Here is a 27579-nt window from a genome sequence, read left to right on the forward strand (position 1 = left end):
GACTGCTGTGACCCTCTGTTAACTTTTCTTTCCCTTGGCTCTGCTGCCTTCATACCAAACATAAAACTGACCAATCTCAAGAAGGCACGTCCTATGCTTTACATCGCCCCTAAACATATTAAACAGACTTAAAAAAAAAAAAGTCAAAGATACAATCTTACCAGCTTACATAAAACAGCTTCAAGACCATAATCCAGGGGTCAGCAAACATAAAGAGCCACATAGTAAACAATTTAGGTTTAGAAGCCACTGGGTCTCAGTCAGAAGTCCTTAACTCTGCTGTTACAGCATGACAGCAAGCACAGGCAACAGATAAATGAACAGGCAGCCTGTGTTCCAAGAGAACGTTATTTACAAAAACAAGTGGCCAGTCCACAAGCTGGAGTTTGCAGATACCTAATTAACTCAATGGAACAAACACGTATGATGGACATACACATATGCAGAACATCAAGGCCAGATGCTGAGGAGTGTGCTGCAGTGTCTCAGACCCACATTATTCTCGAAGACAATCACCCATAAAGAACAATGAGAAATAGGCAGACCAGATGAGTATGATAAAGAAGTCACCAGCAACACCCAACAGTCAACTTTTGAGCACCTGAACTATTGACCGTGATCTTCTGTTGCAACCTCTCTGACCTTCACAGTTGCCTTCAATCAACCTTTCTCCACTACTGTGTTCTCTCCCAAGATGCTATTACTCCTCTGGGTTCTGCCCTCTGCTGTCTTCTCTCCACCCTCTATAGTTTCCCTTGGTAATTTCATTCATTCCTAAAACTTCAAGTACCACCTGTAGGCCGAAAACCAATCACATCTACATCTTCTTCCCAGACAGACATAATGAATTTCCACCTGGATAAACCACAGACACACAGACTCAATAGTCCAAAACTGAAGAAATCATCTTCCCATAAATAGTTTCTAGTCCTGTGTTCCTATCTTCAATAAACAGCACCACCAGACACCCAAGTCAGAAACCAGAAACACAAGCCTTCTCCTCCTCCTCCTCCTCCACTCACACTGATCCAGGCCATGATCCCTTACAATACATCAGTTGCCAAATCCTACTCAATTTCACATTCTAAACCTGCATCTACCCACTTCCTAGCCCTCAATCAGGCTGTCATCATCTCCTGTCTCGAGAATAACCACTGAACCGATCAATGAGTATCCAGGTTTGCCTCAGTCCAACACACTGAAGTGGGTAGCCATTCCCTTCTCCAGGGGATCTTCCCAAGCCAGGGATAGAACCCAGGTCTCCTCCATTGCAGGCAAATTCTTTATTGTCTGAGCCACCAGGGAAGCCCCAGAGCTAGAGTCACTTTTCTCAAACGCCTGGGGCAGATTATTTACCAGCTGTCTCTCAGCCCAGGCCTGCCCTTTTGCATTCTGTTTTATGGTGCTAGAGGTTGAAATCTGCAAATCCCATTTTCCAGAATGCCTTGCAACTGCTTTCTTGTTCAGTTCTGCCGATGAGAGTCCCTGGAAGGAAATCCGAACGCAGAGACGGGAGAAGGAACTCTCCTGTTTTCCATCTCCTGTCAGACTTCACAGTAGCAGCTGCTCCAGTTCCCTGTGCTTTTGCCACCCTGTATACTTCCCTGGTAGACTGTGGTCCATGGGGTCGCTAAGAGTCGGACATGACTAAGCAACTTCACTTTCACTTTCCACTTTCATGCATTGGAGAAGGAAATGGCAACCCACTCCAGTGTTCTTGCCTGGAGAATCCCAGGGACGGGGGAGCCTGGTGGGCTGCCATCTATGGGGTCACACAGAGTCGGACACGACTGAAGCGACTTAGCAGCAGCAGTAGCATACTACCCATGCAGCCCCCTGGATGGGGGGGCACCAACCGGCTATAAGGTAACCCCACCCAGGAGACCCACGCCACTCCTCAGCAGTGGGCAGGTCAGCTCTATGGTGGCCTCTGCACTGCAGATGGTGACTGCAGCCATGAAATCAAAACATACTTGTTCCTTGGATAAAAGCTATGACCATCCTAGACAGCATATTAAAAAGCAGAGACATTACTTTTTCAACAAAGATCCATCGAGTCAAAGCTATAGCTTTTCCAGTAGTCATGTATGGATGTGAGAGTTGGACTATAAAGAAAGCTGGGGGCTGAAGAATTGATGCTTTTGAACTGTGGTGTTGGAGAAGACTCTTGAGAGTCCCTTGGACTGCAAGGAGATCCAACCAGTCCATCCTAAAGGAAATCAGTCCTGAATATTCATTGCAAGGACTGATGTTGAAGCTGAAACTCCAATACTTTGGCCATCTGATGTGAAGAACTGACTCATTTGAAAAGACCCTGATGCTGGGAAAGATTAAAGGCAGGAGGAGGAAGGGGATGACAGAAGATGAGATGGTTGAATGGCATCACCAACTCGATGGACATGAGTTTGAGTAAGCTCTGGGAATTAGTGAAAGACAGGGAAGCCTGGCGTGCTGCAGTCCATGGGGTTGCAAAGAGTTGGACATGACTGAGTGACTGAACTGAACCACACCCACTCCCCTTTGCTCCTCCCATCCCAGGATGGCAGCTGCTTCCTGGAGTTACAATCCCTGTTACTTCTGCTTCCACTAGCTAGTCTTTCAGCTCTCTAATACCTTGTGTCTCCAGTTCCCTACATCTGATCGCCTCTATTTGAAGTGCCAGCCTGGCATCTGTTTTTTGACTGGATGCTGACTGATGCAGTATGTGGCACAGGGACTAATTCCCAGGAAATAAACCTGAAACATGGGATCCTGGGACTGAGTTGCTTACCTCTTGGATCTTGAACAGTAATAACCTCATGCCTCCCAATGAACTCCCTCCACAGCAGCCGCTGTGATTTTTATAGAGCATCTGTCATCACCTTGATGGCTCACCACTGCCATCAGGAGAGCAAAACCCACTAGGACTCTCAGGGTTCTAAGCCACTGTTTCTCTCGCCAGCTGCTCTCCTTGCCACTCCTTCCTCCTCCTCACATTCCACACTCTAGCCACTCTGAACTCCTCTCCATTTCAGAAACACTCACCTCCTTCACTGTCTTCACAAAGCTGTCCCCAGGGTTGTACGTGGTACCCCTGATCCTCTCTGTTCATTCGGTTAGCTCCTACTTAGCTGACCCCTTCTCCAGGAAGCCTTCCCAGATTTGCATGCAGCCTAACTTCATTACAGCAGTGACTCTGTATTTATTCTGTAGACCCACCGAAAACTTGAATTCTGATAAGTCAGGTAGTGTACTTATCTTGCTCACAGTTTTAATCCCACACAGCAGGCTTTCAATAGTTTGTTGAATGAATGAACAAATCTATAAATTATAAGGTGTATATTAATTCCTGATAGGGAGATTTGGGAATGCTTCTTAAAGAAGGTAGGAATTTGCCCTGGACTGCTAGACCCAATTGCCAACACTGTAGAAAGTTTACAGAAGATATTATTCTTAGTTTCCACAGACTCCCAAAATAAGTAAAAAGATTTATTTTTCTTTGGGGGGGTAGCCAAATGATCAAGTAGCTCTTGAAAAATAAGCTTCTTGGGAATAAAACATATCTTTGGGATTTATCCATAGGCAAACCACCTGGATAAAATGACCTTAGGACTCTCCTGGATGTTTATCAACCCACATTTTCTGCTTTTAGAAGGCCTACCCAGTTTCCAACATCTGTTCCAAAGTAAAATGTGTATGAAATCCCCATAAACTTACTTTATTGTTTTCCTTTCAAAAACCTCACACAAACCAGACTGAAACTTCTTTAAACCAAGTATGTCATAAATCTGAATGTTACTTTTAGAACTCAGTAAATGGAAAGAAAAATGCTTCAGTGAGGCAAAGATCTTTCTATTGATTTCTCTATATAGATTTACTCTATATACTAGAGCAGTAGTTCCATATTGGAACTCATTCTCGCCGCCCCAAATAGTTTAAATAGAAAAATAGCTAACTTTTTCTAAAGTTTTGTATATTTCTTGGTAAAAGTACCAGATCTATGTGAATTTTACTTCTCAAAACTTATCTTTCACACTTTAAATTTATGATGAAATAGGTAGAACACTGGCCAAAAGATCCTAGGTTAACCTTTTTAATGCTTCTTGGCCATTTAATAGGCTTATTTCTGCTAAGTAAACATCATAATATTTTGCAGTTCAAAGGTTTTAGTCCTTAGGAATTTGGTTAATCATTTCCTTTTTTCCTTGATCTCTTGGTAGCAACAACATACTCAGCACAGATTAAAGATGGCACACATTCTTTATTTATTTTCAGGTAATACTATTATGGACTTCCCTAGTGGCTCAGACAGCAAGAGACCTGGGTTCGATCCCTGGGTTAGAAAGATCCCTTGGAGGAGAGCATGGCAACCCACTCCATATTCTTGCCTGGAGAATCCCGGCAGGGTACAGTCCATGGGATTGCAAAGAATTGGACACAACTGAACAACTAAGCACAGCACAATAATAATATATTAAGAATAATTTTAATTTAACACTTAATAGTGTTAAAATCGCACAGCAGCACAAAAGGAGAAATCATTCCCTAAAAGCTGTTTAGCTTGTTTAAAATAGAAAGCCTTCCCCACTCCATCGCTACTCTACTCTCTCTTGACTTTGACAATGGGCTAGGGCCGGCCCTGCCCTCTTCCTCCCTTGTAGCAAATTCCTTGGGCAACTTGGAACTGTCAGCCTACCTGGTCTTGCTCCACCTGAGTCTCTCAGCTTCATTTCCCTATGATTAAGAACAACAGTCTCACCCCTTGAGAGTTTCAGTTAAACCTTAATTATTTCAGTCTTGGCATTTCACTTCTCTCTTTTCAAAAAGGGGAAGGGAAGGAAAGGAAGCAGAGACATAGCTCTAGAGCTACCAACACATGAATGAGTGGGAGCACACCCGTCCAGAGAATTAACAAAAAGTGAAAGTAGCAAGAAAAACATTTAGGCCCTGGTTAGGTGGAAGGACTCTAGAGCCTGCAGATCTATGTTTCAGTTGCAGTTCTGACAACTCTTACTCTTTCACTTCATCATTTAATATGCCTCTTTGTGCCTGCTCTGGTCTCATCTGTTGAAGGGTCAGGATATTAACACTTGCTTCATGAAGTGTCTTGAGTTCGAAATGAGGTCATTTATATGAACTGTTTAGAACAGTGCCCACGGTGTTCACTGAGTAGGTGCTACCTCTTATTTTCCTTGTATCCTAAAAAGGCCAGTCTACTCACACAAATTAAAGTGGAAAAAATGGATAAGAAACAAGAGATATGAGAGAAGAAAAATGGTAAGCAGAAGGGCATAGAGAAGCCCTTTAGGTATAATGAGAAAAGACACTAAACGTGGATGTGCACACAACATTAGGTAGGGAAGAAACTAGGCCAAAACAGAGACATCTAAAGGTGCCACTTTAGGAAGGAAGCACTGTCATCAAAATAGCTTAGTGGCTTAGCTATAGAGTCTTCACACCTGCAAGGGCTCTCTTGCTAGGTCAGGAGTTTTCCACCAGTGCTCCTCCAAAGCCCCAGGGGTCCCACAGAGTCCCCACAGGAGCCTCCTTGAGATGGGGAGGGGAAAACCTCAGCATCACTTCCCACCCATCACTATTCTAAGCTCAAATGCAACACCTCCACTGTTATCTGCTCCCAACTGAAAGTATAAGTTCCTTTGACTAAAAGTTCTATTTCTAAAGAAAGAGAAGCATAGAAGGCCACTAACCTAGTCCAATACTCTCACTGAGCAGGTTAAGAGACTAAGGCCCAGAGGGGGAACGTAATTTATGTAAACTCACGCAGCAGCTACATTTCTTCTTCAGGCCCCTGTGAGCTGTTTGAGGGCCCATTCATGGTTTACTATTCCCTGTTAATATTCCAGATGGCAGCACAGAAACTCAGTGAAGGTGGCTGGTGTGAATGAAAAAGTTCTTTTCTTTCAACAGTCTGAAGATGTCCCTCTTCTTGCTTTACATGGTTTCTGATGAGCAAGAAGCCACGGTAATTCCTATCCTTCTTCCTCCACAGCAAGGTGTTCTTTCTCCCCCTGCGGCTTCCTTCAGAATTTTCTCCAGCTTTGGTTTTCTGAAGTTGGAATAAGACATGCCTTACTATAGTTTAGCGGGGAGGGGTATTATGATATAGTACATATTTGGTCTTCATCCCTGGTTCCTGGCACAGAACTCCTAAAACTCTTGAAATTGCCAGAGTAACAGGAGTGCCTTGTTATTCATAAAAAGTTCTTTCCAACCATCCCTGAGTTTATGCTAATAAGGTAACTCTTGTGGACTCAGGGATAGAGCTTCAGGATAGGGTCTGCTTGCCACAAAGACCAGAGCATGACTGGAGGGTTGGAATTTTCTTTGTTGACCTCCAGGGAGGAGAGAGGGGTAGAGACTCAATCGACAATGGCCAATGATTGAGCCCAGTATGCCTACGTAGTAAAACCTCCATAAAAACCTCTGGACAATGAAGTTCAGAAAACTTTCAGGGTGGTGAATATACAAAGGTGCACCCCCAGAGAGGACATAGAAGCTCTATACCCCGCCCCCCCACCCCCCAATTTGGCTATGTCTATTCCTGAGCTGTATCCTTTATAATAAGCTGATAATTGTAAGAAAAGCACTTTTCCTGAGTTCTGTAAGTTGTTTTAGCAAATTATCCAACCTCAGGGACTTGGGGTTGTGGCACCCAAGAGCTTATTGTTAACCGGACAGAAATGTGGGTAGCCTGAGCTCTCCATTTGGTTGGCATCTGAAGCGGGGACAGACTTGTGGGATTGAGCCCTTCCCTTATTGGTTCTACACTAACTTCAAGAATTGGCATCAGAATTGAATTGCTAGACACCTAGTTGGTGTCAGAGAACTGGAGAATTGGTGTGAAAAAAGGAAAAGTGTGTATTTGGTGCAGGGGGTGGGGAGAGCCCACAGGTATTTATCTCAACCCTCCTGGATGTGTGGCTTCGTGTCTGTTACTAGTTTGGGAAAGTTTTCAGCCCTTATCACTTCAGATACTTCTTCCACTCCTTTTTCTTCTTCTGGAATTTCAATGGTACATATGCTATAATTTTTCGTATCATTCCACAGACTTTCTATGTTCTGTTCTTTTTAAAAACTGACTTTTTCTCTTTGTGTTTCAGTTGGAAAGTCTCTGTTGATCTATCTTGAAGTTCACCGATTCTTTGTCAGTATCAAGTTTACTTACCAGACTGTCAAAATTACTTTGCATTTTTGTTAACTATGTTTCCGATTTCTAGCATTTTCTATTATTTCGAATTTCAATCTGTCTGCTTATGTTACCCATCTGTTCTTGCATGTTGTCTAATTTTTGAATTAGAGCCTTTGACATATTATAATTCATTTAATTTCCATGTCTGATAGTTCTAACGTCCACATTGTTCGAGAATCTCGTTTTTGCTTATTGCATTGCCTCTACAGTACTTTTTCTTATCTGTTGGCATGTCCTGTAATTTTTTGTCAAATATGGGACAGGGCATATCAGTTGACAGGAGTTAAGTAAGCCCTTAGGGTGATGATTCTTTATTTTTTCATCATAGCAACTATATTGAAGGCAGAGGGTAGCATTATCTTCTACAATAAAGCAATAAATATTCTTGAACTTATTAATCATTAGTCTCTGTTCAAACGTATACCTACTGTTAGGTCTCTGGTCTAAAATGTAGAGTCACTGAGTTAGTTTCTCAGGTTACACTAGTTTATCCACATTACAGACTACTTGCTTTTCCTGTAACTCGACACACAGATGCTCGGCAAAAACATTCTCCCAAACGAGTTCCTTTACGTAGATGAGACTGGCCCAATATTTCCAGGCCACTATAATGTCATTTAGGACAGTAAATTGAAATGCAGGAAAATTTTAACTTCTTCACTATTAATTATCACAGACTATTTTGAGAAAAGATAATCAGCACCATATTTACAACATCCATGCGTACAATTTTTAAGTCATTTATGACAGGGAAGCCTATACAATTGAGTTCTTATGGCTTTGTAAGTCCTGATAAAGAAACAATGGTTTCCCTGTCTTCACCAAGCCAGTCGAAGTTAAGCAACAAGTCAGCCAGCTGAAATGTGAAATGTTCATATCACATGTAAAGGTCAAACAATCAAAGATGTAAAGATGATCTTTTGCTTCACTGACTTTTGGCAAAAGGATCATAAACTGACAAAAGAAGTGAGAAGGGCAAGATCAGAGAAAGGCTCTGGCCAGCTTCTTTCAAAGTCACCTCTCAGCCAGAGAGGAAGAAAAGGCCAGTGAAGAAAGACCTGGAAGGTAACCTCACTGTTGCTCAAGGCAGATGAAACCCCTAATTTCCTCCCTGGCCGTTAGTGTCCTCAATCCTGTTCAGTCATCCTTCTGTTGTAGTACCACTATTAAAATGTGCTCTTAAGAAGGAATATTAAAAAAAAAAAGAAGAAGGAATATAAATCCCTGAGGGAAGGATTTCAGCTATAATTGCATTAGGGGGAACAAGCCTCATTATGAATGTGTAGGCATCTCTTTTCAGAGAATTCTCTAGAACCTTCCCTGAGTCAAGCAACATCTAAGATACAAACCTAGTCACCAGGCAGATAAAAACTAATTTTTTGTTCGTTTATTAAATTGAGCAGTAGAGTACATGGGAGGACTCTTTTGCCAAGAAAAGCATAGGAACGTGGCTCAGTTATCATTTAACAGACATGAGCCCTACAAGTACTTTTGGAACCAGGTCAAGACATATCCTACTACACTCATATAGCAACCATTTAGCACATCACCACTCTCCCTTCTCAAACCTCAAGCTGGGTGACTCCTGTCATTAGCTAAGGGCCGCATCAGGAAGTTAAACAACAAGATGAACCATCACGTGAATCGACAGCAACATAGCTGCAGCAGGAATTGAGGTTCATCATGGAAAGAACTATTTACCAAGCACGGAACTAGCTCATGAAGCTCTTCCAGCATGAGAGATTTAAGTAATTAATCCATCAAACATTTATTTAGCCACATATAATATATAAAGCGTTGTGTTATGCTCTGGGGTAAAGAACTAGGGGAAGAATACAAAGATAGCTGAGGTGTGGCAATCTGTGGATGAAGGTCTGATTGGATTAAGAAACATGTATAATATCATGTATGAAACGAGTCGCCAGTCCAGGTTCGATGCACGATACTGGATGCTTGTGGCTGGTGCACTGGGACGACCCAGAGGGAGGGTATGGGGAGGGAGGAGGGAGGGGGGAGGAGGGTTCAGGATGGGGAACACAGGTATACCTGTGGCGGATTCATTTCGATATTTGGCAAAACTAATACAATATTGTAAAGTTTAAAAATAAAATAAAATTTAAAAAAAAAAAATCACAGAGAAACAGCACCTGAAGTCAAATGCATCCCTCAGCTCTTAATAAAATCGCTAACTGCTGAAACACTTTTTTTGCCTATAGGAAATCCATGTGATTTTTCTTCTTCTAGTTTTGATGAGATATGATTGACATATAGCATGGCAGAAGTTTAATGTGTGCAGCATGATGATTTGACTTACGTACATCATAAAATGATTATCACAGTAAGTTTAGTGAACATTCATCATCTCATCTGGAGAAGGAAATGGCAACCCACTCCAGTATTCTTGCCTGGAAAATTCCATGGACAGAGTTGCCTGGTGGGCTACAGTCCATGGGGTTGCAAAAGAGTCAGTCACAATTTAGCAGCTAAACATCATCATCTCATATAGATACAAAATTAAATAAATAGACTTTTTTTCCTTGTGATAAGTACTCAGGATTTACTGTTAACTTTCATGTATAACATACAGCAGTGTTAACTGTATTTATCATGTTTACATTACATCCCTAGTATTTACTTATCTTATAACTGGAAGCTTGTACCTTTTGACTGCCTTCATCCAATTCCTCTTCCCTTATCCCCCACATCTGGTAACCCCAAATCTGATCTCTTTTTCTATGAGTTCATTTGTTTTTGAAGTCTAAAGGACCTACAACACCATGTTAGTTCCTGTTACACAACATAGTAACTCAGTATTTCTATACATTTCAAAATGATTACTACAATATCTAGTTACGATATGTCACCTTACAGATACATTCCATAGCTATTGACTGTATTCCCTACACTGCACGTTTCATGCCTGTGGCTCATTTGTTTTGAAATTAGAAGTTTGTACCTCAATCTCCCTCATCTATTTCTTTCCTATTCCCACACTCCCCCTCAACCCCATCAACCACCTGTTTGTTTCTCTTTGAGTTTTTGGTTACCTCCAACTCAAGAGTCTCATTTGAGGTGGTCTCATCAACTAATATATTTGTGGACAAGAGGAGAAAAAGAAGAAATATCAGCGTCAGCAAGCATTCCCTGGACTCTACCCTCTATAGCCATTTCTAAGCAATGAACGGTGAGTGCAATAATGAATACACAGCCTGAACCTATGAGCACAATAACCACCGTCATTCAACAGCACTGATTCTGCCATTCAGGTGGAAACACTGGATCCAACATTCCAACAAAGTAAGAACAAGGCCCTGAAACTGTGGTCCCTGACTCTCTAGCTTACCATACAAAGAATCAGTACTGATGAGGAAAGGCTAGTCACTGCTGAAATAGACCTCAAAATACATAATGGCTCAAAAACCTTAGAATGTTTTGTCTGGGGAAAGGGATGAATGAAGTCTTCCTTTTCCTCACACTGAAATAGGGACTCAACTTTCCAGGCTCTGCCATCTTTATCAGGATCATTCTATTGACTAGAACTCAGTTACATGCTGTGCTTAAATGCAAAGGAGCTTGGAAACTGCATTCTTGCTGCAGGCTTGGAAAAGGGAAATGTGGGGCTTCCCTGGCAGTCCAGTGGTTAAGAATCCACCTGCCAAAGCAGGGGACACAGATTTGATCCCTGGTTGGGGAAGATCCCACATGCCATCGGGCAACAGAGCCCATGTGCCATAACTACTGAGCCCAACCAGTCCATTCTGAAGGAGATCAGCCCTGGGATTTCTTTGGAAGGAATGATGCTAAAGCTGAAACTCCAGTACTTTGGCCACCTCATGCGAAGAGTTGACTCATTGGAAAAGACTCTGAGGCTGGGAGGGATTGGGGGCAGGAGGAGAAGGGGATGACAGAGGATGAGATGGCTGGATGGCATCACTGACTTGATGGACGTGAGTCTGAGTGAACTCCAGGAGTTGGTGATGGACAGGGAGGCCTGGCGTGCTGCGATTCATGGGGTCGCAAAGAGTCGGACACAACTGAGCGACTGATCTGAAGGGCCACAACTACTAAAGCTTGCACACCTAGAGCCTGTGCTTTGCAACAACAGAAGCCGCCACGAGGAGAAGCCTGCACACCACAACCAGAGAACAGTCCCCGCTTGCCACAACTAGAGCAAGCCTGTGCGCAGCAGTGAAGACTCAGCACAGTCAGAAATACATTTTTTAAAAAAAGAAGAGGGAAATGTAGATTTTGGTGGGTAGCCAACAGCCTCTGCCCTTCTATTTTATGACTGTGCCCTCTCTTCCAAGTTTTCCCTGCCCTCTGTGGATATGTATGGATGCAGGACTGCACACGTGTCTGTCTATGAAACTCTATGCAGTAAACTTTTGATTCCATCTGTATAATAAATGGCAGGGAGCCTCATACAAAGATGGGTGACCCTTAGAAGGAACGGGAATAACCTGATATTAGGATCCAAGAGATTCAGCACATAAAGAAGCTTTGCTTAGCTTCCTCCAAGAGTCACCCTCAGACAAGGGAGATAAATCCTCCCATGCCCACACTTCCTTCAGGGACCTTCTCAAGATCCATCCAAATAATATCCTCATGAGGGGCTCATCTCTGAGCTGGCAGAATACTAGTACAGTATATGATTCCCCCCAAAAGGAGCAAAATGCTAAGTATTTCCTTGAGACCCTCAATGATTCCGTTTTCTGGCTAAGAACTGTCACGCCTTAGAATCAGCACCTTTCATCGCCAGGACTAGAAGCTGACCTTTTTCTCAGAGCGATCTTTCACAAAGAAAGCGTATTTCACTTCAAAGGCATTTTACACATTCAACAAGAGATAGAAATCACGTTGCCCTGGAATTTAGACACCAGGCAACTGCTAACCCACTACTCCGAGGTTAGTTATCCCACACCCCCTCCAAAAGCAGCTAACTTAAAACCATGCCTCAGCAAAAGGAGAAACCAGCATATGTCAGGGCTTTCCTAGTCTCTCTCCAATGTGAAATCACTGATATGCAAATGATGTACTATATACAAATATACTAGACTCTACACTCTGCTAGCAAGGTGTACATGTGATTTATCGTGTTATTCTCCACAATGCCTTGTCTAGATGCTATCATTCAGTAAACACTTGCTGAAAGAATACCATCATTTTTAAAACTTGTCGTCCCTAAGTCCTCTCCATGTGTCCACATGAGGGCTGCCAGTCTTGAGGACTCATCTGTATGACTCATTCTGTACACAATCTTGCTAACAGGTGTGAAATAAATGCCTTCCGACTGTGACAGTGGCAATGCTGGTGGTAACACGACAGCTCAGTCAGTCACAACACATAGAGGACTGGTCTGTTTCATGCCTGTGGGGCTAATCAGTCACCGGAAGTAATGCAAGATACTTATGGGTCCCTCAGCTCTATTCCTACCTCCATTCCTGCTTTAATTTTCTCCAGGGCTCATATCATCAACATATTTAACTTACTTCTGTGCCTTTCTCCCCATAAGAAGCTCTGTAAGGACAGGGAATTATGTCCATGGTGTCCAGCATCCAAAACAGTGCCTAGAATACCAGAAGTACTGCATAAACTTTTGTGGCAGGAGTGGATGAAATAAAGAAGATATTTGGATTCTTTCCTCCAAAATCTGAGGGTTTTAATCACCAAAGACATGATTGCTACAGCATAGCTGGATTCTTTTGACCTAGTCAGAACATCTCAGAAAAAGATCTCACAAGACAACCCATTTGTTAGGTCATAAAGCAGGGCTTCTAGAAACCCAAGCTATTACTATGACATCTGAAAGTCCCCACATGAGCTGAAAATGGACAGAATCTCCGGAGTGGAGGTTTAGGCAGCCTTTCACCAAACAAGGACCACATGCGCCTCACTCCCTCTCCCTTCCAGAGACCTGCCCATGCGGCCAACACCAGTACCTGAGGTATGAAACCAGGCAGGAGGATGGGAAATTCCTTCCAATAGCTTCAGAAACAAAATTTCCTGAGTCTCACGTGAGCAAGATGATCAAATCCTGGACCCACTTCTACCCATGGAAGTAGCCACAATTCATTTAAAGAAAAAGTAAAAAAAAAAAAGAAAAACATAGTTCAAGTTCAAATTCTCAGCTTTCCAAACATGGCCATGACCTGATAAGATAAATTTATTCAGGTTGTTTAAAAAAAAAAATCATTGAATGTTATTATTCATTTGCCAAACTATTTCTTGGTGGAACTTTAAAAATCTGCATTTTATTTCATTTTTGGCATGGGGAAAATAATCTCTATTGACAGTGATAAGCCTTGTTCATTCATTCATTCCGTGGACTCTCAAAGAGTAATTAATACTCACAAAGTAACAGTAAGAGAAATTATCAGCTTGAAGAGAATGTGTAACAATATTTTACACACTAAAACACTTTTGTACAATTTACACCTAAGTTTTTAGAATTCACATTCTAAAGATACTGGGATCTAACAATTCATGAAAGAATGGCAAAGTTTCCAAATCTCCAAAAGAAGAGTTGTTCTTATACCCTCAACCATACTTTTCAAAATTTCCACAAAGACTCTATTCAAATACACTCTGGTAAAAAGGTTTGTGTCAAGTATTTTTTGTTTTTGTTTAATAAGTACTACTCTATAGTCAGCCCACCAGCCAGCCAGTATATATTATGTGTTAAACACTAGGCATGGGGAATACTGAAAGTCAGATATGCCTTCACTGTGAGTTACTGGATAGACTCACCAGCAAAATACAAAGGACAGACTGGGTGACAGCTAAGATCGTTTCCAGCAAATTTGTTTTGTTTTGATTTCAGAACAGCTTCAAATGACTATAAAACTTTACAAGACATCGAGTTAAGAAAGGTAGCAATGAAAAATTGAAATCTCTAAATTAGGAGTTTGAGATTAGCAGATACAAAGTATTCTATATCAAATAAACAACAAGGTCCTACTAATAGCAAAGGGAACTATATTCAACAGTGTGATAAACCATAATGGAAAAGAATATGAAAAAGAATATATATTTAACAGAATCACTTAGCTGTACACAAGAAATGAACATGACATTGTAAATCAGCTACACATCAATTAAAAAAAATTTAAGTGAAATTTTACGATAGTTTGGTAAGCAGAGGATTCTTGATCACTGGTTTTTAACATTTGATGTTGTAAAACTTAAACATGTGTCTTCCTATCTTATTTCTTAGAGACGTTTTTCCTCTTAATTTCATTTGCAGATCACCTGAGTTTTTTGCTTTTCCATTTTCCTACTTTATTCTCAAGGCAAAAGAGGGAAAAGCTGCACAAATTATACCAAACTATGCAACAAATGATTAAACTACATTTCCCCCCCAAACCTAAGCCCCCAAATGTCATGTTCTACATATCACGGAGCATAATCAAATGCATAGAAAAGCTTCTCTTTCTTCAGTGAAACAGAAAGCCAACAAGCCCAATCCCACTCACTAAGGAAGGTGGCATAGCCACAGTGCCACATACTGTTTGAGAACTCACTCCAACTTCGCATTGATCCTCAACTACACAGAGCAGCTTTCCCAGTCCCATTGGTTTCTATAAAGCACCGGCATGCAGCCTTTTCATGCAAAACTATATCACACACACAAAAAACTTGCTTCTAGAACCAAATCAAAATACTACACATTTGTACATAAAAAGCATTAAATTTAAGCAACTGTGACTGCCACTGTATGAGTTACAAATCACTTGAGGCCATTATTTATCTTTTCTGAAAGAGTGGCACTCTCCAGAGACAAATGCTGTTCTAATAGGCCATCCCCACCTTCCACAGTAGTCTAACTTTAGCTGTGTTTTAACTCAAAAACACCTGAAGGGTACAAAACCCAAATGCTCCCAACAGTGGCTCACTGAGCTTTGGGGGAACAGGGAATAGGTCTTCAGAGTTTCAAAAGCACACTGAGAGAGTCTAAAATAGTCTCTGTGTCCTTGTAGGACTCATTGGTATAATCCATCCCAGCTCCAAATGCACTCCTGAAATTCTGAATTCTCACCATAGAGACTTTTAGCCAAGGCAGTCGTCACAAAGAGTTGTTACATTTGGCTCACTTTGATGGATATTCTCCCTTAGACCTGAAGAGAGATTTATGGACAACTCCAAAATGGCCTGGAATTAGACACAGATAAAAAAACAAAAACAATCTGGCCTTCATTTTCACTTCAATAAAATGATTCTCCAGTAAACTTGTTCAGGCAATTAAAATCAATTTCAATTTCCACTTCCTAGGCCTTTCTATTCTTTGTTCTTAAGAGAAAAAAGGACAGTAAGTAAACGGAACCTGAATTTTAAATCTGACTTCAAATTGCTTGAGGCTACTTCACACGTAAGTAAATAAATACATATGGCATAAACTAATAAATATCTCATATGTACACAAATCATGTTTTTATAGAGCATTCACCTACCTTTAACTCAGCCTTTTCGTTAGGACCGCACTTTATGGAAAACTCCGCACATACAGCACCTTTCCTCTAGTCCTTCAAGGTCCTTATGAAGGAACAGAATTTTCTAAACAGGAAACAAAGTGTCGTAAGGCGGGGCCATTTTCCTCAGTGACACCAGAACCCAAAATTCCTAACATTCCCTAGCAGTAAGTTCAAAGCTTGCTTCGTCATATACCACATGCTCTCCATATGGAGATGGGTCTGTTCAGTGAATTACACATAAATTAAAAAACATTTTTTTTTCAATTTATTCAAAAGGACAAATACGAAAGAAAATAAAATTCTGCCATGACCCTGTGAAACCTACCTTTCCACTTCATACTCCTGACTTGCCCGTATTCTAAAACTATCTTCAGCAAAGTCGATGAGATGACTCAGCTAGACCACCTGACTTTGCAAATCCATGAATCGAAACACAACAGGTCACCAAGAGCAGATATTTAAATCACTTCGCTGTGACAGATTGAATGTTGAGAAAAAACACAAACAAGGCTCCATGGAAAATGAGTTTTCCCATAAAGACAAAAACTTACTTAGAACTCAAAATCTACTTCCCAGCAAAGAAACCTGTATTTCACTCAGGGCCCTGAAACTGTGGGTGAATTCCTGGCCCCACTCTTCACCCGAACCCCAGAGTGATGATGAAGCACCTGACTGGTGATGTGAGCCTTGAACCAAGCTTCCTCCATGATGACACCCGAGGCTTTCAGGTGCTTTGTTACTTTTGGCAAACACTCAAGCATGTTACATAAGGCTTCTCCTCTCCTGTACACATGCTCACCTCAGAAAGCCCTTTTGAAGGCTTACTTCCTTTTCTTATGATGGAAACTCTCCTTCATGCCTGGGAAATAAGTCAGTGTTATTCATTATCCAAGACAAGCTGCAGTGACTGAGAATGGAGAACAAAGCACAAGCCACTGAGTTCAGCTCAACAGAGTGAGACAAAATAAAGATTTTCCTGAGGACCCAGAACTGCAAAATCCAGCGGTTTTAACTAGCCATCTCTCAGAGATTCATATACTATTCAGTGATGGAAAATTATTTTTAATTTTATTGACGTATAATTGTCTTACAACGTTGTGTTCATTTCTGCTGTACAGCAAAGTGATTCAGTTAAACAAATATATATTCTTTTTCATATTCTTTTCCATTATGGCTTATGCAGGATATTAAATATAGTCCCCTGTAATATACAGTAGGACTTTGCTGTTTATCCATTCTCCGTGCAATAGTTTGCATCTGCTAATCCCAAACTAATGGAAAAACTGTAGTCCCAGGCTGCAAGCAACATTATTCAGCTTTGACAACTGCAGGGTGCTTTCTTGTAGGATTTGATTCAACTAACTACAAGATGAAAGAAAGTTATTTCTAAACTGCATGGTTAAGCAATCAATCTGACTCTGGGTTCAGAAATTAGTGGGGCACATTTAAGCCATTATTGAATTCCACAGGCCAAGCAAGCTTTTCTCCAGATAACTGAAATCTTTCAAAGTTAACATGTTAATGAGTTACTACTGCGTTTTGAATTTCCCTACTGTGACCAGAAAAAATAGTGGATTCTGGGCATAGTTTGTTATTATATCATGGGGCTACGGCAACCACTCACCCTGCGTCTACATCCATTTTTCCTTTTTTGAGAGCCATTCCACGAGAGAAAGAAAACTGCTAATTTTGCTTGCTGCTGCTGCTTCTGCTAAGTCGCTTCAGTCGTGTCCGACTCTATGTGACCCCATAGACCCTAAAATGTACCTGTCTGGCATTTCAGGCAGTGTTTATAGCTTCTAAGCTTCAATTAATCATAAATTTTGGACATCGGTGACTGTTTTATGGGGGGGGAACTACTACATAAACATCTAGGTTCAAATTCTGGTTTTGCTATTTATTAGCTTTGAGATTTGGAGCATTCACTCACACATAATACAACAAAGTTTCAAAAGTTGACTAAAATAGGGAGCTGATTTACAAAGACACCAGTGATTCCATATATGTGGCAAGAAAAATGAGTCTAGAGCAACAATGGTCAAGTTATTTGGTTTTAGGACCCCTTTATATTCTTAGAGATTATTGAAGATTCTAAAGACCTTACCTTAGAAATTTTCAGGGAATATAAGGACATACACACCTATTCCAGGAGCCAAAAGGTAGCCTCTAGAAAACTCCAATAAATACATAAGAAAATAAAAGTAAAAGAGGTAAAGAATGTCTTAGTACTGTAATGAAAACTGTTTTGACTTCACAGATCCCTTCAGAGGGTCTTAGGAGCCCTCAGGCATTCCCAGATTACACTTTGAGAACTACTGGCCTTGAATATCTTAACATACTGAAATCAGGGAAGCTGTCAGAGACCACTAGAATCATATCAAAAGGATCCAGGAGCCAGCACAAAGGGACTCCTACTAGCCAAAGATGGGACAATTTTAGTGTCAGGAATAAACGCAATATGTTAAAACACCAGTATTTTGAATTCATGAATTCTTCATGAATTACATATCTGTTTCTCTTAGATTCTCTCAATGGTTACCTTTTATGAACATTACTAATTAGTTGGCTAATGGAGCCAAGAACAGTTGACCCTTGAACAACACAGGTTTGAACTGTACAGGTTCACGTATATGTGGATTTCTTTCAGTAGTATATACTACAGTGCTACACAAGCTGCTGTTAGTTGAACCCACTGATGGGAAGAGCTGGACTATGAGCTATATGTAAATTTTCAGCTACATGAAGGGTCAGCCCCCCTAACTCCCAAGCTGTTCAAGAGTGCACTAACTAAAAACTGGTAAATAAAGGGAAAAGAATTGGGCGTTATTTCCTGCCTTTCCCATATAAATTGTACCCAAGGAGAACCAAGTAGCTGATAAGCAGAGGTTTCTCTTTATCAGAGCAGGCCAGCTAATAAATGAAGAAATGATGGAAATGAAGATTTTGAAAAGAGTCGGACACAACTGAGCAACTGAACTGAACTGAACTGAATGAATTGATTAGGCAGTAAGGATCCCCATTAACTGTTCACATCTCTTTCTCACTCACACACCCACCCACACAGGGAACTTGTGTTAAATGCCTCCTGATCAGAGTACACAACACACCCACAGTATTCCTGACCAAAAACAATGGAAACAGAATTTGAGCTAGACTCTACATATGACTATCAATTCCCAAGAAGTACAGTAGCTAGAAGAATGTGTCAAATACAGAAACATTTAACTCCATGGGGTGTTATTGGCAAAAAGCCAGCCTATGAACCGGAATAAATGGTCTGGTTTGGCAAAAAATAAATTGCAAGGAATTTTTTAAAAAATAGTGAAGGGTGAACCTACAGACTAAAGGGACTGAAGCAACATGTCAATCAATTGCAATGTATGGACTTTATCTGGATCCTGATACAAAAAAAACTGAAAAGAAAAATAATGAAGAAAATAGATAAATCTGAGCACTGACTGGATAGTCCATATTTGATTATATTATAGAAGTTCTTAAAGTATGATAATAATATGACAGTATTAAAAGAAAAAAAGAATCTTTCAGACATGTATGTAGAAATACTTACTAGTAAAATAATAGGATGTTAGGGATTTGCTTCTAAATAGTCCAGAGTGAGGGAGAAGAGGTTGAGATCTAAATGAAGCGAGATGGCTATAAACTGACCATTGTTGAAGCTGGGAGAAAGGCACATAGGGTCCATTGTAATGTGCTATTTCTGTATATCTTTGAAACTTTCCACACCAAAAGCTAGAAGCAGTCTCGAAAATGCTGCTTGTTTTCTCCATCAAGTCTGTGAGCTGGGAAGGCAGGACTTCTCTGCCACCCAGCACTCAGCAGCCTGGAGCCTGCAGCATGTGTTGGGGGCACCCCTCTACCCCAGTCGCCAGCTGACCTGTGACAGGGCAGGTTCAGCAAAGAAGCTCTGAGCCCGCTGTCTCTGAATCTGAGGCATCTTTCCAACAGAGCAGGAAACAACACTGCATTTACAGTGTGATCCTAATTTACAGTGTGATCCTAACCGAGAAACAAACAATAACAACACAGAAAAAGGTAAAGAATACACATGAAAACGGTAAGTTTTTTTCCTTCTCCTGGGTATAGGAACTATGGGAGTATGCTTTTCCTTGCTTCCATTTCTCTGAATTTTCCAAATTTTCTGCAATTATTATATTAGTTTGAATGTGGGAGGAAACCTAATAAACTGTTTTTCAATCATCTATAATAGAAAAACTCTATAGATAGCTGTTTTTCAATAGTAAGAATATTTTATTTGTCATATTCCTGTGATCCTATCCACAGCTCAGATAAAGGAAAAATGTTATAATAATGAAGAAAATATTTTAAACTATCATTGAGGGATTTTTTTTTTTAAGCTAAATTACCCACTCCAGTACTCTTGCCTGGAAAATCCCATGGACGGAGGAGTCTGGTGGGCTGCAGTCCATGGGGTCGCTAGGAGTCGAACATGACTGAGCGACTTCACTTTCACTTTTCACTTTCATGCATTGGAGAAGGAAATGGCAACCCACTCCAATATCCATCCCACTCCAATATCCAACCCACTCCACTCCATCCCTGGAGAATCCCAGGGATGGCGGAGCCTGGTGGGCTACCGTCTATGGGGTTGCATAGAGTCAGACACGACTGAAGCAACTTAGCAGCAGCAGAATGAAACAACAGAAAAATGCCCTTTTTTATATTTGGGAAAGGGGAGATACCCTTCATTATCTTTTCCTCTATAAAATAAAGGAGAGATGCTATTTTTTTAAAAAAATCACACCTGGACAACCTATCCCAAGAAAATTTCTTGAGATTCTTCTAAAACCTCAGTTTCAGCACAGGAAGCTGGGGGCAAACAGGGCTGTCTGGGACCTAATGAAAGGCCTTCTGTCCAAATGCTGGACTAATCTGGAGATATACACCTGTAATTATCTGTGTATCCGTATATCCCACCACCACCCTCCCCTCCCCCACCCACCCCACTCTTTTCCATCAGTTCAAAGAGGCGAAAGGAAGAGGCAGTGTCATGCCAAGATTCCACACCTGGTAACACCATATTCTCTAAGGGAAGCTGTGTCTCACAAACAAAAACCGATTTTTTTTCTTTTCTAGACCAAATGTGCCTTTCAGATAATGATTCTTTAAAAAGTAGGCAAGACCTTTGAATCCTAGGCCTGCTTCAATCATTTCATTTTGAAAATAAATGAAAGAATATGTGCACCCGTATCTATTAATAATTGAACATGAAAAACGGTGGAAAATTGGCATAGATAATTGTTATGTTTTCCATACGGGTCTAATTAAACTTGATTTAGAATGCACACTGCCTTTTTTTTAACCCTGCTATTAAATAAACAAACAACAACAAGAAAAAAAGGTTGAAACTGCCACTTCTCTTGTGCTTTATATATACTGTGGGAGGCTGTACTCAAAGCGAGGGAAAAAGTTAAAATGACTCAACATATAGCTCTGTAACCTTGAAATTAAGAGCGTGAGCCTTCGACTAGATTGCCAAGGTGAAAATCATCAATCTGTCATGTATCAGCTGGGTGACTTTGAGTAAGCTGTTTAACCTCTCTGTGCAGCATGGGTTCCTCTTGTATAAAATAAACAGTGGGGATGTCACAGAGCTGTACTGAGATGTCCTGAGATGAGAAATGGAAAAATACTTAGGACAGTGCCTAACATATACATGCTCTATAAATGCCACCTGCTATTGCTGTTATGACCTAATACACCTTTTTTATAATTCTCTCATCCCCTCTTATCCCTTTTTCATCCAAGAAACAATAATTTTACAAAATTCCAATTCTTTAGCCTCATCAGTGAATACTGTAATCTATTTTAAACCTGGACTCTTCTATTTTCCCCAGAGCAGAAATTAACATTTTCTCTAGGAAAGAAAACAAAAAAGCAAAAATAAGGATGGAATTAGATTTCTCTTTACTTTGTCCCAGTCATGAGTGGTAGCAGATTCCTAACTCCCTGAAACTCGGCAATACCTAGAATTAAAGAGAGTAACTCCCTAATCCCCACAAATTTCTCTGATTTGGGGATCTAGTTTCCAATTCTACTAATTTTCTCATGGCTTTTCTGAGAAAAGAAGTCACTCAGGCAATCCATGACAATAAGAATGATGGGGGGAAATTTACATGATTCTAGAGAAAGGAACACGAATCTTAACAATATTCACATGTCATACACAGTACTGGGCTTCCCTCATGGCTCAGCTCACACAGAATCCACCTGCAATGCGAGAGACCTGGGTTCGATCCTTGGGTTCCCTGGAAAAGGGAACACCTAACCACTCCAGTACTCTGGCCTGGATAATTTCATGGACTGTATAGTCCATTGGGTCTCAAAGAGTCAGACACGACTGCGTGACTTTCACTATACACAGAATTTACTCAAAAGAAAATTCTAGTGTGCTGTACTAAAAGGGAGACTCCTGGATTGTGAAATAGGACATGAAAAAAGGAAAAGAAAAAAAAAAAAAAGCTCCAAGATCATTATATTCCAGGCTACAAGAGTGGGAAAGGGGAGACGGAATGAGATTCACACATGCTTTAGTCTCTAAAAACATGGGAACTGGAATGGGAGCTAAAAGCAAAGTTAGTAAGTCTTACATTGAAGAGAAATTGGTAGATAAAGGAGATAAAGAAATCTGAGGTAAGTGCTGCCTGGATGTACAGTGTATAGTGCTGAGTAAGCAATAAAAGGATGATTAGCATATAATAGGAAATAGTCCAGTAACTGGACTTTCCTGGTGGTTCAGATGGTAAAGAATCTGCCTGCAATGCGAGAGACCCAAGTTTGATCCCTGGTTTGGGAAGATCCCCTGGAGAAGGGAATGGCTATCCACTCCCATCGTATTGTTGCCTGAAGAATTCCATGGACAGAGGAGTCTGGCAGGCTATATATAGTCCATGGAGTCACAAAGCACAGTCAATGGCCTAGATATCTCTGATTGTATATATTTGCACCCATGCTGAAGTGCATGTAATTAAACAAATCTTTTATTCACTAGAATTCTCAGAAAATAGGGAATACATATTTGTGCTCATTGTTTAGGTATAAAAGTTAGGACTCTTCTTTGTCCCATCATTGCCCCATGTGGGCAGAACTTTGATATTCAAGAGAGAAAGATTACAAAGGAGGGGTAGAATCAGTAAAGCTGGGAAAGATCACAGACATCAAACTGTAACCTTTTGAGTCTTCACAAAAGCCTATGTGATAGGATGCGGTTTCCTGGGGAAACTGGGATGGGAGGAAGTATTGTACTCAGAACACACGTGAGTGTGAGTGACAGAGAACATCAAGACACAGATGCTCAGTGGTAGAGAAAGGTATGAGCAAGAAGACACAGGGAGGGGTGCAATCACAAGAGGCTCTGGGTTGAGCCAAGTTTAACTAAACATCTCCAAAGGGCAGAGAAAACCAGTTGGTACTCAGTCACCAAGGTAACAGGTTGATGGTATAAGGAAAGGATGCAAGTGCATTAAAAGATCAAGATTCCATGGGGACCTAAAAATTATGGGTGGCCCTAGGCCATCATGCAACTCATGACTTACTAGGCTCTAAGGAATCCCCAGCAGGGCAACAGGGAGCAGGAGGACTTAAACTGGACCTGGTTGCTTCTCCCAGGGCTTGGATCATAGCAGACAGCTGAGCAGGAGCAGACAGACAGCATGGCAATTGAGATTTCCGACCGTGAACCCAAACTGTGTGGGTCTGAACCTCAGCTTGCCATCCACCAGCTCAAACTCAGGGCTTGTTCTGTCGGCTCAGATATCTGACCCTGAACTTTCACTCTTAGTGTGTGTCACTAGCAGGTCTTCTCCCTGAGTAAAGAAACAAGGGATTTCTCGACAACATACATCCCCATGATGCTCTGCCCCCACGTCAATAGTTTCAGAAAACACATTCTTCCCCTGATCTTTGGATGGATTCCTTTCTGCTTTGTCATCACTGTGCTGCTTTTTTTTTTTTAATATATATATTACTGTTTTATTCTCACATCCTTCCTGCAGTGTACAAAGGCAGGACTCCCAGAAGTTCTCCATACATCGCAGATCGCTGCCCCTGCCAGGGGCTCCTCACTTGCTTCACACAACAAATGCTGAGTGCCCAATCCTAGGCCCCGGCAGTGATGACCTAGAACCTGAGTTCCCACAGGACCTAGAGGCCTCTCTGAACCCAGGGTCTTCTCTCTTTTTCAAATGCATTGTCAAGTTGTGACCTTTAATATTATGGGAAGTGGAAGTGTGAACGGCTCACTCGTGTCTGACTCTGAGCGACCACATGGACTGTTGCTCGCCAGGCTCCACTGTCCATAGGATTCTCCATGCAAGAATACTGGAGTAGGTTGCCATTTCCTTCTTCAGGGGATCTTCCCAACCCAGGGATTGAATCTGTGTCTCCACATTCCAGGCAGATTCATCTGAGCCACCGGAGAAGCTCTCATTATCCCTAGATTCCCACTCCCTATTGGTTTTCCAAGTACTGACCCAGAATTTAATTTAAAGGAGCAAACACAGTGGCTGACCATCCAACAGGAGCAATGTGGTGAAATATGAGGGGTCAAACTGCTAAATTTATGCTCCTCTGACATCATCACCCAAGGTTAGGGCGCCCTGCAGACACTATCCCTTCTTCCTGTTTTTCTACTTTCTTCCCTCAAGAGTGAATTTTCAGAGTCACATACCTTGGTCTGGTAGGAAAATCCTAGTTTTAGTGTCCAGAGAGCTTCATCCTCGTCCCACTAAGCCAATATAAACGGTATGGTCCCAGGGACAGTCACCAACCTTTTCTAGGCCTGTTTCCTTCTATATAATATTATGGAGGCTGAAAACTATTTCCTGCCAGCTGTAAAACCCTGTGATTCTAAAGTCTCTGTTTATGGTTTGGCCTCAGTAGACAGAATTACTATGACATGAAAATCCTGAGGTTCAATTCATGTAGGAGATAAGTTCTTACTTGATAAGCTTCTTCAATGTGGGATCTTTCTGACCCAGCCACCTAGACCCAATAAGAATAGCTACCATTGATAGCCTACCCTGTGCCAGGCAGTGTTCTTGGCAGTTTACAAGCTCAATTGAGACTCTCCTAAAGGATCTTAAGAAGGAAAGGGCTCCTTGGCTACAATTTAACTCAGCTCCCTTCTGCTCTGTTGAGCTCAAGAAGTAATGCTTGGTAGACTTACACCTCATCTCCCACTTCATAAGCTTTACAATATGGTTTTTCCAGTAGTCATATATGATGTGAGAGTTGGACCATAAAGAAGGCTGAGAGCCAAAGAATTGATGTTTTTGAACTATGGTGCTTCGAACTGTGGAAAAGACTCTTGAGAGTCCCTTGGACAGCAAGGAGATCAAACCAGTCAATCCTAAAGGAAATAAATTCTGAATATTCGTTGGAAGGACTGATGCTGAAGCTTCAATACAATATGAAGAACTGACTCACTGGAAAAGACCCTGATGCTAGGAAAGAGGAGAAGGGGACGACAGAGGATGAGATGGTTAGATGGCATCACCAACTCAATGGACATGAGTTTGAGCAAACTCTGGGAGATAGCAAAGAACAGGGAAGCCTCGTATGCTGTGGTTCATGGAGTCACAAAGAGTCAGACACAACTCAGCGACTGAACACTGCCACTACCACCTAGTAAAGATGTACACAGAGGTACAGGAGAAATTAATAAGCCACAAGAAGACTTCTCTTGAGAATGAACTAAGCCTGTCGAAAGAAAAAAAAAATTCTAAAGAACAAAGCAGGTGGTTTCGCTATTTTGAGAGCAAGAAAAAATGATCAAGGCAAGGCTGAAGCTATTGCTTGGGTAAAACAGTACAAAACAGCAGATGTCAAGGACATGCAGAGCTCATCAGCAATGCTTTGTTCTCTCTTTTGGAGGAAAATGAAGCAATCCTTAAAGGCCTGAAGTCCCAGACAGTAGAACCCAATTCTCCAGACTCTTGAATACACCAGGATCTAAAGGAACTTGCAGACTGTTAAGACTTGAGTTGGATAAAGTGATTCTTGTTTTACAAACAGTTTGAGGGGAAAAAAAAAATCCAAGATCTCTCACAAACATAACAGTCTATAAATCAGTGGAAAAGCTAACTTATTAAGATACAAAAACAAGAGACACAAAGGAGTCAGAGAAAAGAAAGAGCTAGCATCCTATTGTACTTGACTTTGGCCTCACTGGCAGGGAAATAATGGATGAAAGATGAAGGAAAGCAAAGAGGAGCGTTGGGATGGGACAAAGTACGGGAAAGAGTAGGGATGAATAAACAGGTTCCTTGGGAAAGAATAAGGAAATAGACCTTCAGAGAGCAGAGTGGTGGCTGGCTGGCAGCAGAGTTGCTCTGGGCTGGAAAACACTTCACTCCGCAACAGGGCTCTGAGGGATAGGGGACTTCTGGTATTAGTCCTCAGCCTGCAAACATGGACCCTTCTGCCCCGTGCTCCATCGTTTACCTAATCGTTTCAGAGTCAGTGATGAAGAGATGCTGTATCTGAAAGCCTACATGCTTCAGTTTTTTTTTTTTTTTTTAAGACTCTAGACTTCTTGCATCCTGATTACTTAGGGGATTTTTATCAAAACCTTTGGTTGTTTCAAGATTGTCGGATTAAGCATCTTATTAACCCCAAACCCAAGCACTTTATTTTTCCCCTGCTTGGTGAGCCTTCCAAACCCTTTTCCCTCTTAAGTATCAGCAACACTGGCTCCGATGATTTACCATTCAGAGAAGTATCTTTCTGAGCTCTCAGATTACTGCTTTAAACTACCGACTGGTGGGCTTGCACGACTTCACTTAACTGCCAAACCACGACACACATTACAAATGATGACAGATGTTTCTGACATAGCTTCCTACTTACACTTACCCTCCCTGCAAAGCAGAGAAAGCCACAGGGATCAAGTTAAACTTGACCTCTTAAAAAGTTTTGAGTACACCCTCAGTCACCTTCAGAAGCAACACGACTATGGAAGGCAAGCGAGCACCAAATCATTCCGGCAATTTGATGAATTCAAGAGGTTTAAATGAGTTACATTTTCTGTACTAAAACAAAGTGACTGAAGACACAGTTTTCCTAATATCACTCTTTGGCCATATTGCAAAAACAGCCATAGGCTCCAAACTGCTTCAATATACTCTTTCAGAAGAATTTCCATTGAAATCAAAGGGAAGGAGATGAAGAGGAAATGGATAACCTCCTCTTATTAAACAGCAACCCAATTACAAATTATGCTGAACCCTGGCCCAGATCTTCCTTTCCTCTCTTAGTTCTGCAATGAGCAGAAGAGATCTGAATATCCAAAATCCATCTGGCTTTCCTGGTGGCTCAGATAATAAAGTGTCTGCCTGCAATGCGGGAGACCCGGGTTCAATCCTTGGGTCAGGAAGATTCCCTGGAGAAGGAAATGGCAACCCACTGCAGTACTCTTGCCTGTAAAATTCCATGGATGGAGGAGCCTGGTAGGCTACAGCCCACAAGGTCATGAAGAGTCTGACACTCTGATCTGTTCCCTTGCCTGCCTCACCTCCATTGAAACCTCTCCTGCACTCCCCTGACCCCATCACCCAGCATCCCTCCTCTGACTATAACATCCTCACTTAGGCTTCCTTATTAAAACCCCCTTCATTGTGATCAACCATTTGGGCCTCAACTGAGGTTTCATTTCACATCCCTCCTCACTCAACTTCCTTTCTAAAGGCCAACATCTCCAAAGAGCACATTTCATGACACTCTCATCAAGTGCCCTAAACTTACCTTGCTCAGCCTTTTGTCCTTCCTCTTCTGCCAAACCCCAGCCTTAGCAGATGCCTACAGTAGCTCTGTCTATGCCCACAGCTGAGTACCTGGGCACTGGAGAAAGTCACCCAACATTCATGAGCACCAACCACAAACAAG

At 41.4% G+C, this 27579-nt stretch overlaps 1 protein-coding gene across 2 annotated transcripts in view; it reads right to left on the reverse strand.

Annotated features, from left to right (window-relative positions):
• The window catches only part of STXBP6 (syntaxin binding protein 6), a 277646-nt gene that overhangs the window by 223151 nt on the left and 26916 nt on the right, over positions 1-27579 (reverse strand). Inside the window, exon 2 of one of the 2 annotated variants that reach the window (XM_027520726.1) lies at positions 15637-15739. The exons of the other annotated variant lie outside the window; for it this stretch is intronic. The gene's annotated coding sequence lies outside the window, so the exon portion shown is untranslated. The remainder of the gene's footprint in view (positions 1-15636; positions 15740-27579) is intronic. 2 annotated transcript variants of the gene reach the window in all.

This window comes from Bos indicus x Bos taurus, chromosome 21 (genome assembly GCF_003369695.1).
Source record: "Bos indicus x Bos taurus breed Angus x Brahman F1 hybrid chromosome 21, Bos_hybrid_MaternalHap_v2.0, whole genome shotgun sequence".
Taxonomy (NCBI): Eukaryota; Metazoa; Chordata; class Mammalia; order Artiodactyla; family Bovidae; genus Bos; species Bos indicus x Bos taurus.